This window comes from Thermobia domestica, chromosome 18 (genome assembly GCF_964235325.1).
Source record: "Thermobia domestica chromosome 18, izTheDome1.hap1.1, whole genome shotgun sequence".
Lineage (NCBI taxonomy): Eukaryota > Metazoa > Arthropoda > Insecta > Zygentoma > Lepismatidae > Thermobia > Thermobia domestica.
The window spans coordinates 119,247,358-119,266,732 of NC_137471.1; positions in this window are offsets into that span (position 1 = coordinate 119,247,358).

Sequence of the window (19,375 nt, forward strand, 5' to 3'; positions counted from 1 at the left end):
TTCTTCCTATATTTACCTTCCTAAACCAATTAAAGATGAGGAAGCAGTAGTTAATGTTCAAAATAAAGATAATAAATGTTTCTTGTATTCTATTGCAAGTTATTTAAACCTATAGACCACCAATCACATCCTCAACGACCTTCACATTATACAGAAATTGTGGATGAATTACAAAAGAAATAGTGTAATAGTATTGAATTGCCCGTACAGTTAAAAGATATAGTAAAGTTTGAAAAGAGAAGTAACATTACCATTAACGTGTATAGCTATGATGATGAATATAATATATACCCACTTCAAATCACAAAAGATAAGCAGCACAAACACGTCAATTTATTATATGTGAAAGATGGAAATAACGATGATTTTTGTTGGATAAAGGATTTATCGAGATTAATAAGAAGTCGAGTAACAAAGCATAAGGAGAAATTGTACTTCTGTGATAGGTGTTTAACAAGACATTTTAGAAATGAGATACAATTACAAGAACATGAGCTATATTGTAAGGAGCATGAATCTGTTAGAATAGAACTTCCAAAACCATATGACAATCAAATATAGTTCCAAAATTATAATAGATCATTGAGAGTGCCATTTGCGATATATGCCGATTTTGAATGTTTGTTATGTAAAATGGAAGTAGAACATAATTGTTCTAAAACTGTGAAGTATCAAAAGCATTTACCAATGAGTTTCTGTTACTATATTAAATATTCAAATAGTGTGTATAAAAGTCTTGTTAGTTATATTGGTTTAGATGCTGCAAAGGTGTTTGTGGAGAAGTTAAAACAAGAAGCAATAGAAATAAAGAAAATATATAACAAAAAAGTTGAAATGAATGACCTAACTAAAGATGGGAACGAGATATATATAGTAATTCCAATAGTTGGCATATATGTGAGAGAAACATGAATGATTTACCACCAGCAGTTGAAAAACAAATAAATATGTTAAAGAAGAAAATACAATTCGCTAAAGATAAAGATAACATGACTGAAGAGTTAGAAGAATGGAAACATGAATTAGGAAAATGTTTGAAGGAGATAAATAAAAATAAAGCAAAAGTAAGAGATCATGATCATTTAACTGGAAAGTTAAAGGTGCAGCTCCTAGTTATTGTAACTTAAGCTATCGAAATCCTAATTTTATTCCAGTATTTATTCACAACTTATGTGGTTATGATACTCACCTGTTTGTTAAAGAACTTGCTTATGATAAGAATGAAATAAAACTAATTGCAAATAATAAGGAAAAATATATAACATACTCAAAATATGTGAAGGTTGATAAAAAAAGTGGGATCCATTTACGATTTCTAGATTCATTTAGGTTTATGTCAAGAAGTTTAGCAGAACTAGCAAACTAACTTACAAAAGAACAATATACTGAAACGTCAAAGTACTTCCCTAATGATTTGTTAGATTTAGTAATTAAAAAAGGTGTGAACCCATATGATTATATTGAATCAATTGAAAGATTAGAAGAAACAAAACTACCTTCAAAAGAAATGTTTTATAATAAACTTACTAAAACCCACATCAGTGATGAAGATTATGAGAATGCGGAAAATTTTTGGAAGTCATTCAATATTAAAAATTTAGGACAATATACAGAACTTTATAACAAGACAGATGTATTGATATTAGCTGATGTGTTTGAAAGTTTTAGAGATGTGTGTTTAAAAGCATATGGTTTAGATGCTGCTTGGTATTTCACTGCTCCCGGTTTATCGTGGGATTCAATGTTAAAGATGACTAAGATCAAACTAGAAATGTTAACTGACTATGACAAAATATTAATGATAGAAAAAGGTATAAGAGGTGGAATTTCACAATGTAGTAAGAGATATGTAAAAGGAAATAATAAATATATGAAAAATTATAACAAAGACGAAACTTCAAAGTATTTAGCTTATCTAGATGCAAATAATTTATATGGATGGGCTATGAGTCAGTACAAGCCTTACAAAGACTTTAAAAGGGTTCAACCTTACATAAACATAATGAACATTCCAGATGATTCAGAAACTGGCTACATAATACAAGTTAATTTAGAATATCGAAAATACTTACATGATAAACATTCAGATCTACCATTAGCTCCAGAAAATATGTGTCCACCAGGATCGAAACATTCAAAATTATTAACAACGCTTTACAATAAAGAAAGATATGTTATTCACTACAGAAACTTAAAACTATATATGTCGCTTGGGATGATATTAAAGAAAATTCATAGAATATTGGAGTTCAAGCAATCAAACTGGTTAAAGGAATATATTGATCTAAATACAAATATGAGAACAAAAGCTAAGAATGATTTCGAGAAAGATTTTTACAAGTTAATGAACAATAGCGTATTTGGTAAAGCAATGGAAAACATTAGAAAGAGGTCATCTATGACCTTAGAATGTGATCCAGCGAGGGTGGAAAAGTTAATAGCGAAACCGAACTTTGATTACAGAACAATATTTACTGAAGATTTGTGTGCGATACGTATGAAGAAAGAAAAATTGACCTTCAACAAACCAATATATGTTGGTATGAGTGTGCTAGATTTGTCAAAACTATTAATGAATGACTTCCGTTACAACATTATGAAACCTAAATATGATATTGATATAGGTTTATGTTATATGGATACTGATAGTTTTATATATGAAATTGAGACAGATGACTTCTACAAAGACTTAAAAGAAATGGTTAATTTATTTGATACAAGTGAATATGGAAAGGACAATCAATATGGAATACCATTAGTAAACAAAAAAGTATTAGGAAAGATGAAGGATGAAAACAATGGTAAAATAATGACTGAGTTTTTTGGGCTAAGATCGAAGATGTATGCCTTTAGAGTTGAAAATAAAGAGAAGAAAAAAGCTAAAGGAATAACGAAATGTCTAGTAGCAAAAGAGTTACAATTTAATGATTATAAGAGAACCCTATTCAATGATACGTAAACATACAAAAATATAAATCTAATTCGAAGTTGCAAGCATGATGTATATACCACAGCTGTAAATAAGTTAGCATTAGATTCGAGTGATGACAAAAGATATATACTAGAGGGTGGTGTAAGTACATTAGCTTGGGGGCATTATAAGATATAGTTAAAATATAATTATGTGTAGTTTAGTTTTAGGTCATATTTAATTAACTTTTATGTGTACTGTAGTTGATAGGTGTTAGTGAGTAATTATGTATAGTTTAGTTTTAAGTAAAATTTAATTATCTTTTATGTGTGGTGTAGTTGATAGGTGTTAGTGAGTAATTATATGTAGTTTAGTTTTAGGTAATATTTAATTAACTTTTATGTGTACTGTAGTTGATAGGTGTTAGTGAGAAATTATGTATAGTTTTAAGTAAAATTTAATTAACTTTTATGTGTGGTGTAGTTGATAGGTGTTAGTGAGTAATTATGTGTAGTTTAGTTTTAGGTCATATTTATATTTTTAAGTCATAAAAGTTGTTTTTCTAATTTTATCCTCAGACATAGGCAACCAGTAATACATGAAAATAATTGTTTTGTAGTCTAGTATTTTTTTCCTGTTTACATTTTCTTAATACATTCTTAAATAGTGAAGATGTTTCATTTTTATTATTTTATCCTTACACATAGACAACCAGTAGGGCGTCAGAAAAAAATTATTAGAAAATAGAAACGATTTACCGTTTGAATTTTTAAAATCGATGTATATTTGGGTAAGTTATAAAAAAATCAAAGTTTCGGGAATTTTTTACGGGTTTATTTTTGAGTTTTCGGGAAACTTTTATTCTTTAAAAAAGTCTTAGAATTTTATGTGGATTATGGTAGTTTTTTTTCAAATATCTGAATTTTTATTTTTTGCAGTATGCCAACTCATATTTTTTTCTGAAATTTGCCAGCTTTTTTATTTGTTGAGTTAGCACATTATAACTATGGAGGGGTGAAACTATCCTCTTAAAAATATTTTGAGTAAACGCTATAATATTTGGTGTGGGTTGGCAAGACTGACATTTTTTCTTTTTTGAACATTGATGTTTTAGCTAAATTTGCCGGTTAGGTGACCACGTTCAAACAGTTACTCGCTTATTCAACAGATGGTGTTGCATATCATTTAGTTTATCACTGAGTGTTGATGGGGAGGAAAGAGAGAAAGAGACTCGAGAGATATTGCGTCACGTATTCAATGACGTCATGTATGATGTAGTCTCCCTGGAGGAGAATACGTCAGATAGAGCGCCCTCTCGACTGCTAGCTAGAAGTTTTGTTGAAGGAAGAGGTTCATGTATATATATATGTATGTTGGTGTGAGGAGAAGGAAAGAATCGGATTGGACGGTCCTGTGCTGGTACTGGAATCGTTCAAATGAATCAGTGACAGATCACCTATTCCAGTAAATGCTATTTTATTATATATTCCTTTTCATCAACTTTTTAAAGTTAATTTTTGACGGATTTTAATGATTCCAGTGTCAAATGAAAGCTTAGAAACTGGAGATTAAGATGCAGTAAATATATTTTGTGTAGGATTAAGAGATCTCTGTCAAAAAATGGAATAAATACTCTACCGTGGGCTCATTATAAGTTAGAAGAGTTGTAGTTTTAGATGTAAGATTTTAGATTGTAAGTTTTTAGATGTAAGTTTTAGATGTAAGTGCTTTATAGATAAGTCCCATAAAGTTCTATTTGATTCTTATGTAAATCATTTTGTAACTAGATTTAGTGATTTTTTGTAATTTTATTTTACTAGATTTAGTGATTTTTTGTAATTTTTGTAACTAGATTTAGTGATTTTTATAACTAGATTTAGTGATTTTTTGTAAATAAATTTAGTAATTTTTTTTAAATAGATTTAGTGATTTTTTGTTTTTGTTACCAAATTTAGTGATTTTTGAAGTCAAAACCGGTTATAACCAGATTTAGTGATTTTTTGTAACTAAATTTAGTGATAGAATGTGTTAGAAGTTATTAAGAGTGAGATAGAAGTTATTTGATATGTGATAGAAGTTTTTTGGGAGATGTGAAGTGCGCTAGAAATTATTGGGGATGATGAGGTTGCGCAGAATCCCCATCCCACCCCTACTCTTGCCACCTGAGAGCTAGATACTAAAAGAAATTCAGAGGGGTCTAGTGGGAATTACTGCCGTTGTCCTGAAATAATGCTGCTTACGCTTACACTATCCATACGCTGAAGTTTTGCCAATACTTTTCTTGCAATTGTACCAAAGGACTGGAATTTGATAATGGTCCAAAACGAAAGATGAACTGCAATCAAATGTTACAAGTAAATCCTGAAAGGCAAGATATCCAGTCTCTTAGCACTTTTGAAAATGAAGGGAAAAAATCCTCTTCACCTCCTTTTCAACCAAAATGGAATCTAATTTCATTATTTAACGTTCAACGTTCATACTCTTTATACTAGATACACATCACATGAATGTATCTAGAAAAAATCAAATGAATGGTAACATCGGGACTTTAAACCCTGGACCTATAAACATATTTTGCCTAATAACATGTAAACTGAGCTTTAAATGATAATTGTATTTACTATATTAAATTCAAACAACACCTGAGAGTGGTTATATACATTGTAAGGATCCCCACATCACAAAAAGCACATATATAACGAGACGTGTTATTATTTACAAAAGCAGACCATACACTAAAGAGGAAGCCGAAAATAGACGGACCACACGAAAGAATCCACAAGAGGACGGGCCATCCGAAGAGGACAAATAAAAGAGGGACATCGGAGGGAACTGACATCAGTCGACCAAGTGGTCGCAACCTATCCTAGTAACCATGGAGGCTGCTATGAATCGAAGCTGTTCTCCCAACAACAACAAAACACTGGAGGCTTTTATGAAGCGAAAGATTTCATGTTAATTATTACCGTGCCTCGATTAACAGTAATTAATCGCTATTACTGTTACCTATTTCGTAATGTAGTTCATTTTTCAATATAGATGTATCTCCAGTTAACTTGAACAACTTAGCAATTTATTATATAGTAAATCCATGAATTTGATTAGCCTAAAGATATTCCAAGAGAAAAAATCAAATTAGTATAATATATCATTCGAAAATAAGTATATAGCTTAAAGAAGAAAAAGAAGAAATTACGTTATGCTAAATATGTGTATTACAGCTTTATCAATTTATCCATATTATTATCTGCAACAAGTGATCTGTTGCAGATAAGGAACCGTCTTATTCCTGTGACGGTTTATTCAATTACAAAATCATCTTTAGCAATAAGTATTGCAGTTATTACAGGGTTGTCTTCTAAGCTTACTATTAGTAAAAAAAGGATGAATACATGACTATTGTAAATTGTATCAACACATTTAAAGAACAATTGCAGATGATAACGTTGAATGGTGATATAGATGAAGAATATATTAAACATACTGTTCAGAAGATAAAACAAAAACCTAAAAAATATAAAAACATAGGGGCTCCTAATTAAGATTTGTTATATAATAAACGAGTAGGGGTAAGAAAACAGTTAACTGAGATGTGCAAGAGACAATTAAAGACAAAACGACTAAGAAGAGAAACGGATAACTTATACCTGATGATATATTTTGTCTCATTGTAGGACCATCTACTTATTGAAAAACGTTTCTCTTATTTAGCTTTTCATTACAGCCATAGAGGGTAAACAAAAATTATTACTACATTTTTTAAAAGCATGAACCAGCCAAAGTATTAGGAATTACATGAACGATTTGATGAAGCAGTATTAAAATTTAAGAAAAAAAATACCAACATATCTAAGTGGTAATGACTCGATTGTACATATTGATGAATGTGAAAAATACTCTATTGTAGTATGTGATAATTATACTTTAGAGAAGCACGATAGCGTTATAAATTACTTTATAAGAGAAAGCAATAAGCCTTTAGATTGTTTCTATCTTGTACAAACATATTCCCAAATATCAAACCAGCTAATAGGAGAAAATGTTACCTTTTTATCTTTCTTTCGTCATGACGGATACTAATTTAAAGCTTTCTCACAATGAGTTTGTAGGAGAATATATGTTCTACGGGGCAAGGTATTAAACCATATACTTAGCTGCCTAAAGAATATATTCGCATGGATGATAATCGAAAGTTAGAAGGTGGTTTAATTGTTAAAGATATGGAAGAAAAGGTTGTTAATAATAATTATTACAATGAGAAAGTAAGTCTAGTAAGTATAATTAATAACAAGCTTTCACAATTTATTCCTAATTACTAAAAACGTATAGGTTATTTGATAAAAAATATTGAACACATTTCCACCTAGGTTTTGGAATGATGTGAAACTTGGTGGATTAGTAAATGGTTTTATTACTTAGTGGATTAGTAGATGGTACAGGATTAGTAAATAATTTTATTAATAAACTCCCACTTGAAATACATATTTTTGGATTTAAATATTGCTGTCACCTGGACGCCTGTCGTGCTTAGAAAGACCATTGCAATACACAATTTGTTACGGGGACATCCTTAGAGCCTAATCTACCATCTGTATGTGGAAAGTTTAAGGGGAACTCGGGTTATGGCCAAACACATTGTTAAAACCGATTAGGATTGGATAATGCGCAGGCGAGTTCCTAAGTTAGCAAAAGTAGTCAGTCTAATAGGGAACCATCTCAGAGATTGAGCGAGAGTGGTGGTGAGAAGTGTGATTAACTCTGGTGATCCATTAAATACAGTCCATCTTTCAAAAAAAATTGAGGGGTTAGCTGCCAGGTACTAAGCTATAAGAAAGACAAGAAAGAGGTAATAACGATATTAACCCATTAGATAAAGCTTGTAGAGAACATAATATATACTAGAGAGATAATAGAGATACAGCTTCAAGACATATTGCTGATAAAGAGTTAGAAAATCAAGCTTGGAAAAGAGTATTTACTAAAGCTGCGTCAATTGGTGAAAGACTTGAAACTTTAGAAGCTGGTGCTGCTATGAATGCTGAAGTTAAGTTAGAATACTTCTTTCTAAGATTGTCTTTATACTAAATACTATGGAAAGCATTGAGAATTATGAATGGAAAAGTTTTGCACTAAATAGAAGAATATATTATAATTTGAATGAACCGAACAAAGATGTTCAATTTGATTTCGATGAGGGAGGTGGATTTATTCATCCTCACAGGGCAGACGTTTCATGAAATTTGAGTTTGTATGTGCTCAAGCTGGATGAACATTTGGAGCTAATGATACAATAAAACTTGTAAATAATTTCTCATTCTTCTTCTTAGCACAGAAATTAGAAAACATGGAGTTATTAAAGATATTATTGATCTACCTGGAATAACATCTACGTTGATCGGAGCTTTAAAGATTTGTGAAGAAGAAGTACATAAAACAAACCGTTTTCCTAACAGGTGATAAACTTGGATTGAAAAAGGATTTTACAGTTTTATATCCGCTAAGGTTAATTACAGGCTTTTAAGTGATATAAACAGGTTATGAGAAAGATGAATTGAGAATAACATTATAATGACTGGTAATAAGAATGATATTTTATATAAATGGGGTGCAACAGCTCCAAATAATGGAAAAATAATAACAAAAAGTACGGAGATAAGAATGCCAATTGTAAAGTATGAACCAAATTACGAAAGCAAGTTAAAGTTAAATATTATTAAAGAACGTAAGTTTATGTTTTCATTTCACACGTACCAATGAGTACAAAATAATGCAGTTTCTTTCTTGGAATTTAATGTAAATATTCAATTTAACCCCAGACAACTTGGACCAATCTGTAAAAGTAATAAGCAGACTGCACATTCTAGTAACTATGATCGTTATAAAGTTAAGTAAGTTCACTTGAAAAATGGTAGGCTGGAGGTTTCTACAAATCAAACAGAAATTTAGATATTCATAATAATGATTATGTTATGAGCTGTGAAGATTATAATCCATTTAAGAGAATAACGTGTGGAAATACCAAAATGTATTACAATCTTGATGATATCACTAAAATAAACCAATATATGTGAATTATTATAGTAAGAGATACAATGTATCTATAAAAGAGAGAACTAATATAAAAATAAGAGTAGACGTTGCTAAAGCACTAGCTAATAATACAATTTTTTATGCTATTTTGGTTGGTCAAAAGATCTTTGCTGACGATACTAAGAATGAAAAAGTAGTATTAGTGTTTTAGTTTTTGTTAGATTAAATTTATTTGTTTTAGATTTAGTTTTTAGAAGTTTTTGAATATATTTTTCATAAAAGTTACTATGAGCTCTATCTCATAAGGTTAGATAAGGACTTTTAATTAAATAGATATGGCAGAACAAGTTGAATTTTTAAATAAGCTTGGAAACTTCGAACAATATGCAGTTACAGACTTACGAGAACTAGATCAAGACACACTATTTCAAATTCTAAATATTGAAAAGGGAACGACTAAATATGCTAAGAGTAATATTGTTTAGTATGAAGACTTTAAGATATTTCTTCCATGAACAATTGACTTCCACAATTTAAGAAACTCTTGACTGATAAAATGATGAGTGATATAGTAAAAGATAGATTGGAAATTAAATACACTGAAGTAAAAGATAATTAAACTACTATTGAGTTCTGTGTTTGAGTCAAAGATTTTCTATGTAATATATAATAAATGGCAGCCTATTTAAACAAGAAATAATGATATTAGTGTTTTAAGACCTTTTAAATTACAAGATTTTAGAAAAGTTAAATTTAAAAAAAAAAATCATATTATGGAAATTGATTAAAACAAAATACACAGGTGAACGAGTTTTAGTACATTTAAATGGAAAATATAAAACATTATTGACAGAGATATAATGAAGATACAGAGCAAGTGTTAAAAGATATGGAAAATATATTCTATTTATGCGATGTGATGATATGAAGCAGTTAAATAATGGCTATTCTATGCATCACATATTATTCAAACACGAACCAACAAAAATGATTGTTTTTAAATTTGCAACTAGAAAGTGGGGTACTGTTATGGTACCTGTCAGAAGTTAATTCATACCGATACATTCAACGCTACTGAAATACTCTTTTAGATGAAGGGCTGTGGATTTTCTTTCAACTATGGCCAATGGTCTGAGTTCAAAAAGCCATTGTTTTCCATACAGAACGCTATATCCAGGATATTTCATAATCAGTATTCAAACTTGTAAATATGTAAACATAAAATACGTACATAGAATTTAGGAAGTTTTTATGGTTATATTATAAAAGCTCTCCTCGATCTACTTCTAAGCATGATCACTTTGTGAACAACCCTTATACCTTGTTTCTTAAAATAATTTTCTGTTTTTATATTAAATAAATTTCCGTCCGCCATAGAGTTCGACTTTTCTTATTGGCTGGTTTGCGTTTTAATAATTTAATTGGAATGCCATTAGATAAGAGGCTATAAAGGTTAGGAAATGAGTTCAAAGGCTATGAAATTATATATCTCTGATCTAGGAGAAAATGAGGAAATAGTTTGTAAGGCAACATATTCTGTTCAATGTATCGGAATCACTTCGTTCTGTTACGCGTTGTCCTTGAAATAACCTAATGCGAACAGCGTTACGTTACAAACAATAAAACTACATACATTAATCATACATACATGTGAATGGAAAAAGAAAAAAGAAACAAGTCTCTGAATGGATGTAGTTATTAAAATAGAACCTAGTTAAGAAGAGCGGACTGCCTGTTGACCTTGTTCTCGCTTGTGTGTGTCTACAAAATCGCTCGGTTGATGGCGCTGACGAAGCTTTCTTAGAGGATATCTTCAGTGCGTATAGCTGCAAACCATTCACTTGTTGTGTTTCTTTCCTGAGTACTTTTCTATAGAAGATGATGTTTAAAGTGGGCTAGAAATAAACTTCATGGTTATAACGGCGTAAAGTCGTATGCACAGAGTACCTCACTTAGTCTCACATTAGCATTGTAGTTATATAATCCTTCTGTGCTAAACAGTATTAGTCAAAGTACTGCCCTAAATGATAATGGTCAGTCAAGTGTGGTGGGTGGAGGTGGCGTAGAACCTACATTTAGTCTCTACTAACATGTGTTACAACACAAGAGAAAAACATGTTTTAAACATTTTGAGCAGTATAAAACATGATTTTAAACACGAGTTTCAAAATCATGCAATAACTTATTTGTTAAGACGTTTTGCTCTTTACTTGCAAGCGATCTTTCTGTTTTTCTTGTCGTGGTTAAGGCTGCTCTGTTGGGTAGAGAATATTTCAGTACAGATAAGTAATTCTTAACTTATTTCATGTCACAAACTCCTTTTATTACACCTTCTATTCGGTGACTCTCAAAGTGCTTTCTTGGTAGAAATAAGTTCATTATATAGATTTAAAAATATACTTACGAAAGAGATTTTACTCAATTTACTATTATATACGGTCATCACTATCGGAAGTGATCTGACACATGAAATTGTGGTATCAAACATCATGGAGGCCATCTTTGATCGGTATTGGAAATTTCAAATGCAAATGGAGTCGTGTTAAAAGATTTAAGAAGTTTACCTGAAATAAGCTTTTGCAGTTATTTTACCGTAAAATAAGTCACTTTGGAGTTACTGCTTCTCCAAATTTTCTTAGTATATCCTTAGAGCATAAGCTCGCGTTTCGTGGAGGCGGATGATATTTTAGTTGCAAAATTTGGTTAATATTTCAGAACACGAATGCTAATAAAATTATTTAAAAATAATAAATTTTCGAAAAGTAATATTTGAAGCATTCTTCATGTGATAATGTTAGAATATTTTCTGCAAACTTACGTAATTGGTTGCCCTTTAAGTCAATAGCTTATTAAAGTTCAGTTTTGCCTAGCAAATGAATTCTAAATCAAAACGTAATATCTTCGCAGTCAAAAGTCCGAAATAAATGTAACCGAAACCACGTAAGAAGGGATGGGATAAATTCACATGACAGCCTAAGAAAGAGGCGTCGGTGAGTCAGGAGGGCAGCCACAACCACTCCCACACTGAATTTCAGATTTTGGAGCAGTAAGGCAGTTTTAAAAATCTTTTGATAGGCAAAGTCCAAGAGAACAAGCTTGAGGTCCTTACACCGAACAAATACAGTAGAAATACAGATAATAGAAGTAGGAAATATGTTTAGGCCTAATTTTCTTATTTTTAATTACGCCCGAAACTCGAAAATAGAGCCACCGTTGAAATTCTTGGGCAACAAAATATAGTACACTTAAAGCAATATAGGATTATAGCTCCTTACGGCCAAAGGAAATGGTTTGTAAGTAATCAAAGTCAATATTTATTCAAATGTAAGAACTTTATTTTTTCTGTTGGACTTTGCTCAGACAACAGTTACTAAACCTGCGTTACTGCCTCTATAATCTGAATTTCGGGCAGGGATTGGAGACCTCTAAACTGACGTCCCTCTCTAGTGGTAATCGTATAAAATTTCTAGATTGAACATTGTAACGTATTTTTCGTTCTTTCATTTCGGAATCGTGGTTGCGGAGATATGACGTTTCCCGTCGATGTATTCTTTTTTACACACCCAATATTTAGTTATCATAATTGTATATCAGCTAGACTTATTAATCACTTCCACGCTGTAGCGTATGCAACATAATGTTAATATCTTAAATTCATGAGCACGGATGGGGAATTTACCCCTTCTGTTTCCACGTTACAGCAAGGCCCTTACTTAGACGGCAACGTTTGACGTTGTTTATTACATTATTTATTTCGGGTTCTTGGCTACAAAGGTACAACGTTTGCTGAGCAAAAATGAACCTATCTGAAAATGAACTTGGATCCCTTGTGCTCTGAACGCCCCATGAGTAAAGAAATAAAAATATAAGTTTAGCCAAAACTATCACGCATCTCAAGCTTGCTCGAAATGCATAAAATTGGTTTGCTTAGATTGATTGATTAAAGTTTTGAAAGAGTACCAAGGTTACGTGCGATAGGGTTTATTGTTTAAAGTGGGACCCGGAACAACTAGTTTTGAAATTTTCAATCGGATCGTAGTCAAAATCTAACAACAAATTCCGGACGCCTCAAGCCTTTGCTCTCAAAATTTCAAGGACCAAAAATCGGGCAATGTAGCGTGATGCGTACAGACAGACGAACAAATGTAGATCACGTCGTTCCAGAAGCCTCGCTGATGTGTCAATAACTATCACGTTTTAATGGTTAGTTACGCTGTTGACTGTGCTTCTGCTTTCTCACCTAGTCCCTTCACACAAGGTATGTAAGAATGTAAAGTTTTAAAGAAAATTTACAACGGAGGTGGGAAGGAGAATGGAGTAACATTTTCATAATTTAATGAAAAGGATACTGCAAATCACAAGAAACAGTCACATTAGTCATCTTGTTGGTGTTAACTGCCGTATACCCAGACTAATTTTAATAAATTTACCGGATTAATTGGAGGGTTTACTTAAGTTTGTGATCAAGAATGAGCGAAAGTCAAGTGAGGGCAATAGTAAACATTATAAAAGAGGTTGTTGTTGTTGGTTGCTTTCGAAGTTGTAAACAGTACTGTATGTGGAGATGGATGGACTACTTCACGGAGAGATAATATTGTTATGACTCGAAATGTAGTGTAAAAGTGGCACCTGAATGTCAAGACTGACATATCATGTTTGCGTTCTATGAAACTATTAAAAAATAACGAGTGGCAGTTGTTTCAATTTTGTGAAAGACACGGTATAATAAGCAGGCGAATAGTATGTAATAAGTGTGGTACTGAACTAAAAATACAGAAAAGAAGATATGTTCATATTATTTTCAGTATGGAAAATGGATAGAAGTCATTCAGTATAAGTCGCAAAAAGCTGCAGCAAAAGACACTTTTATTAAGGAAATAGGTCGGTAGAAGGTCGGTTTATGGTCGTAGCGTTATACAAAGTTTTACTGATTGTTTTATATTTGTGTTTGTTCAAGCGAGATTGACAGAAACTCAACGAGCACAAACTGAAGTTTAGCCCAGTTTGGCGTCAGTGAACTGGGATTTTTAGCTTGGAACTTATGATGGCTTGTTTCGTTTCCCTTTATGGGTATAAAATTACCAAAACCATGTATGATCTCTTTCTTGATGACCTATTACGTTATGAATTAGTAGACCCTAGTAATAGTATAAATTAGTATTAGTATTAATATGAAACTCGAAAACTTTGGAGTTTCTTTTGTGGCTAACCGGTTAGCGTATGCGCCTTTAACGTAGGAGACCAGAGTTCGATTCCCGGAAAGAGCTCATGCGGTTCGGATTTCACGTTAATTAGTAGGTTCTATTTTTGCTGCTGAACTTTGGGAGGAACACTTGATTTTTGGTTGTTATCCCTTTGATGAGATGAACTAACACTGGTGCAAATGAAATCTTTAGTTTTACGTCCCACGATTAGGCTAAAGGAGACGGTGACGATGAAAAATGAATGAAAGTATGGGAGAAAATTGGAGCATAATGTTGTCCACCACAAAATTACTTTGCACCAGGGACCCATACAGCAGAGGTGAACGCTCTACCACTGAGCCACCACGTCCCTTATTGGTGCGAATAAAGTAGAGGTGTTTGGTTTGAGCTAATGTGTTTGTTTGACGTCGGGCTGACCCTATTCACTTTGGGACCCCACATGGACCATAGTGAATGAGTTAGAGATGCTTTGGTTTGGGATTGCATTACCTATTTTAATTTTGCTTATGTTTACTCAGGGGCAGGGATCACTCAATACACATAAGATATCCTTAATTTACATCAGGAGTTGGGGGGGATTATCGGACCTCGTTCCCTTTGATGATTATCGATTTTGGAGCCTTATTACGTTATATGGAGGCGTATTTAAAATTATTTCCTTAAATTTGATACGTACTTTGTGATCCACTTTGTTCCGTTTCAGGGGTGAACATGGATACCTTGCAATCGTACCGAGTTCGATTCTTGGTGCTAGTTTAGGAAATGTTGAATTTAACGTCCCCAGCAAAAACGATGGTGATGAGAAATGATAGGACGAAACAGGAGAAAACATGTTCCCTTTTAGAGGTACAAAATTGCCAAAATATAAACGTAAGCAATACGTTGTACCACGTGTTTGGTCTTTTGGCCCAATTTATCCTCTTGGATGAGGCCCTATTACCTTATATAGTTATATGGACGTATACAGGGGTTCATTACCTTTCATAAGATATGGGTATATTTGTGCACCCCTTTAAAATTTGGGTGGAGTACTTTGGCCCACCCCTTCAATTTTGGAAATTGCCCAATTTAAACATTTGGTATAATAGTATAGGACCCTAATATATATTATTATATCCCTTTTAGGGGCACAAAATTACCAAATTTTACTACAACCACGTATTTGGTATTTTGGCTCATTTTATCACCTTGGATGAGATCCTATTACCATATATAGTTATATGGACGTATACAGATGGCCATTTCCTATTATAAGACATAGGTACATATCTGCACCCCTTTAAAAATTTGGGAGGAGTACCGTGGCCAATCTTTTAAATTTTGGATATTTTCCAGTTTAAGCATATACTACTGGACTCTAATATGTATCATGATAAATTTGGGTGGTTCACTTCGTTCCCTTTAAGGGTACAAAATTGCCAAAATATAAACATAAGCAATATGTTGTACCACGTGTTTGGTTTTTTGATCTAATTTAACCTCTTGGATGAGGACCTATTACCTTATATGGTCATGTATAGGGGTTTATTCCCTATCATAAGACATAGGTACATTTGTGCACCCCCTGAAATTTTTGGGAATGGTACCTTGGCCCACCCCTTAAGTTTTAGAAATTGCCCAATTTAAACATTTGGTATAATAGTACTGGACCCTAATATATATTACTATAAATTTGCGTGGTCCACCTCGTTCCCTTTTAGGGGTCATTTTGTTCCGCTTTAGGGGTCAACATGGATACCGTACATGTGTTGCAATCGTCCCGAGTTCGATTCTTGGTGCTAGTTTCAGGAAATGTTGAATTTAACGTCTCCGCAAAACGATGATGATGAGAAGTGATAGGACGAAACATGAACTTACTTGATTGAGGATTGAAGCAGGGACCTCACATATTAGTAACAAACGCGGATGGGATGATGTGATTTTGGACCTAATTAGTAATTCTCGTTTCCGTTCATGGATTAAATAAAAAGATGATTCTTTGCTTAAATCTGATTAGTTCATTGTTCGAGCGATTTTTAAACGCTCAGCGTTTGTTGATCAGTAAGCGCTTCATTGATGGAAACAATGTTGCCAGATTTTCAAACTCTAAACTGCTTATGACCGATTGTGTGGGCGTTTTGATTTTTCTTGAGTGTGGGGGTTTTGGCTGTGGGGGTTTTGACCGTTCGTGCGTTTGGGAGATTTGTCCATTTGTGTGGGGGTTATGACCGATCGTGTGGGAGTTTTTACATTTCTTGAGTGTGGGGGTTTTGGCTGTGGGGGTTTTGACCGTTCGTGCGTTTGGGAGATTTGTCCATTTGTGTGGGGGTTATGACCGATCGTGTGGGCGTTTTGACATTTCTTGAGTGTGGGGGTTTTGGCTGTGGGGGTTTTGACCGTTCGTGCGTTTGGGAGATTTGTCCATTTGTGTGGGGTTATGACCGTTTGTGTGGGTGTTTTGACATTTCTTGAGTGTGGGGGGTTTTGGCTGTGGGGGTTTTGACCTAGACCCGTCAAGGAACACAAGATTTACGTCCTCGGTACTGTCAAGAGAACAAAAAAACTCGTGGTGGTTCAGAGAAATGAAATTAAATCTTTGAGTTTTACGTCTTACGGTTATGTTAACTAGGCTAAAGAAGACGATGATGATGAGAAATAAATGTAATGATGGATTAAATATAGTGGGGAGAACCCTGAGAAAACTCATGCACACGGCTTTTTGTTCACTACAAAGCAACTTGGCGTTAGCTAAGATCGAACCAGCGACCTTACACACCTCTGTCATTGAGTCATCACGACGTAAAACAGATAATGATACACTTAACATGAAACAAGGAAGGTCACTGAGTTGAGGAAGATCATTTTGCAGGCCTCAGCTTTTTCTCGAGGAGCAAATACCACAACAATAATTAAAAACCATTCATGAAAAAGACTGTTGTTTAGACTAACATCACGCACACACACACACAAACACACAATGTTGTTTATTACAGTACATACTGATTACATTTTTTAAATACAAATATATTACTTATGTTGATTTCAAAATGTAATTAAGTTTTAGCAGTAGGCACAGACTGTTCGTGCAATACTTTTATCGTATAAAAACTTCACTTAAAATAGTGAACGTCAGCAGAATCAAACTAGAATCCTTTTCACATTAGATGCACTTGTTCACTTTTATGAAATTGTTTTCCAGCCGGAATCGATCTTCTTGTGAATGTTATTTAATACAAATCACTCGTATTACACCACCATGGTACAAAACAATATGAGATCAAAACGATAAATCCTTCATTTCTTTTACACAAGGAAAGCCGAACCATGGTATCGTAACAGTTCTTTTTCTTTCTTCATTTACAATCTTATGAGAGAAGCTCTTCCACCATAGTAAATTGAATTCAATGTAGCATCATTCACTACTCGCATGATCTTTCATGAAATAAGTAACATGATAATCCTATAAGAACGACGGGAAGCACTCTAAAGGAATCGAACTGAAAACCTCTTGCACCAGAAAAATTGGATTCAATGCAACATTATAGCATCACTAGGTAACACGGTAATCACTATTTCAGTAAATGACAAGTTCAATGTTACAAACACAGGACTGATATCTTAGTAACTAAGCAACAGTAACACAATTTAAAGAGAGAGAATGCAATATGACAGAGCTGAATGATGTTATGAAGAAAAACTGCAAATTCTGCATTCTTCATCTATGACAAAGAAACTATGATACTGAAGTAATGAAATTCATTTCGTTACGAAACTTGTGCAAGAAGCCGCTCCTCTCTTTCGTCATCTTCGCCTTCGCATGTGATTTTTTTTAAATGCAATTTCAATATGACAGAAGCTGACTTAATATTTTAAAGTGTTTGGCAATGAAAATTTAAAATTGGTTCATTGCTTTTAACAACTAAGCAGACGTCGATTTTGAGGTCCGAGTTCCCAGCTCATAAGATATGAATCGCTGTGCTAAACGAAATATGTCCTTTTCTTAAAGTTATAATCGATCCGGGGTTCGACTCCAGGTAAGGAAACACACATTTTTGTTTGTTCTATCGCAGGATGTCTTAACATTTGATGGTTCAGATTTCATCTTATTTCACGTCTTAATGGTCGCTAAACTAAGTAGTATTTCATTCCTGGTGATCGTACAGGCTATGTCCAGAAAAAATGGTCACGGCTACACAACTGCAACAAGATTGCTTTCATGAGCTACGATGTGAAATCAGGCTATGGCTGGCCAAAGGGTTCATTACATAAACGAACTCAATCGTTCTCAAGACAATATAAATCTTAAACCGTAAACTATGTTACATTCCTAAAAGTTACGGCTTACGGCTCGCGAAACGAGTGATCACTTTCAATCTCTGTTAAGATTTTCGAAAAGTTTGAGTTTGATAATTGTAGTTCGAAAATATTTTTAATTCGAAACTTGAGTTTCAAATTTTGATTTTAAAACTTTCTGAGTTCGAAAATTTTTAGTGAGAACTTTGAGTTCGAATTTTTTAGTTCAAAATTTTAGATCGAAAACTTTTTAGCTTGAAATTTTGATTTGCAAGTTTTAAGTTTGAAGCTTTCTGAGCTCGAAAAAAAAATTGTTGGAAAATTTGGTTCGAAGAGTTTTTTAGTTTTCAAATTTGGTTCGAGTTCGAAAATTTTAAGTTTAAAAATTTGGTTTCAGAAAGTTTGATTTTATTTTTTAGTTTTCAAAATTTTTAGTTTTGAAAAATTCTTGCACTCAGCGGAACCGTTTCGAAAAAGAATCGAAGCAGTTTAGAGTTTGAAAATCTGGCAACATTGTTTCCATCAATGAAGCGCTTACTGATCAACAAACGCTGAGCGTTTAAAAATCGCTCGAACAATGAACTAATCAGATTTAAGCAAAGAATCGTCTTTTTATTTAATCCATGAACGGAAACGAGAGTTACTAATTAGGTCCAAAATCACATCATCCCATCCGCGTTTGTTACTAATGTGTGAGGTCCCTGCTTCAATCCTCAATCAAGTAAGTTCATGTTTCGTCCTATCACTTCTCATCATCATCGTTTTGCGGAGACGTTAAATTCAACATTTCCTGAAACTAGCACCAAGAATCGAACTCGGGACGATTGCAACACATGTACGGTATCCATGTTCACCCCTAAAGCGGAACAAAATGACCCCTAAAAGGGAACGAGGTGGATCACCCAAATTTATAGTAATATATATTAGGGTCCAGTACTATTATACCAAATGTTTAAAT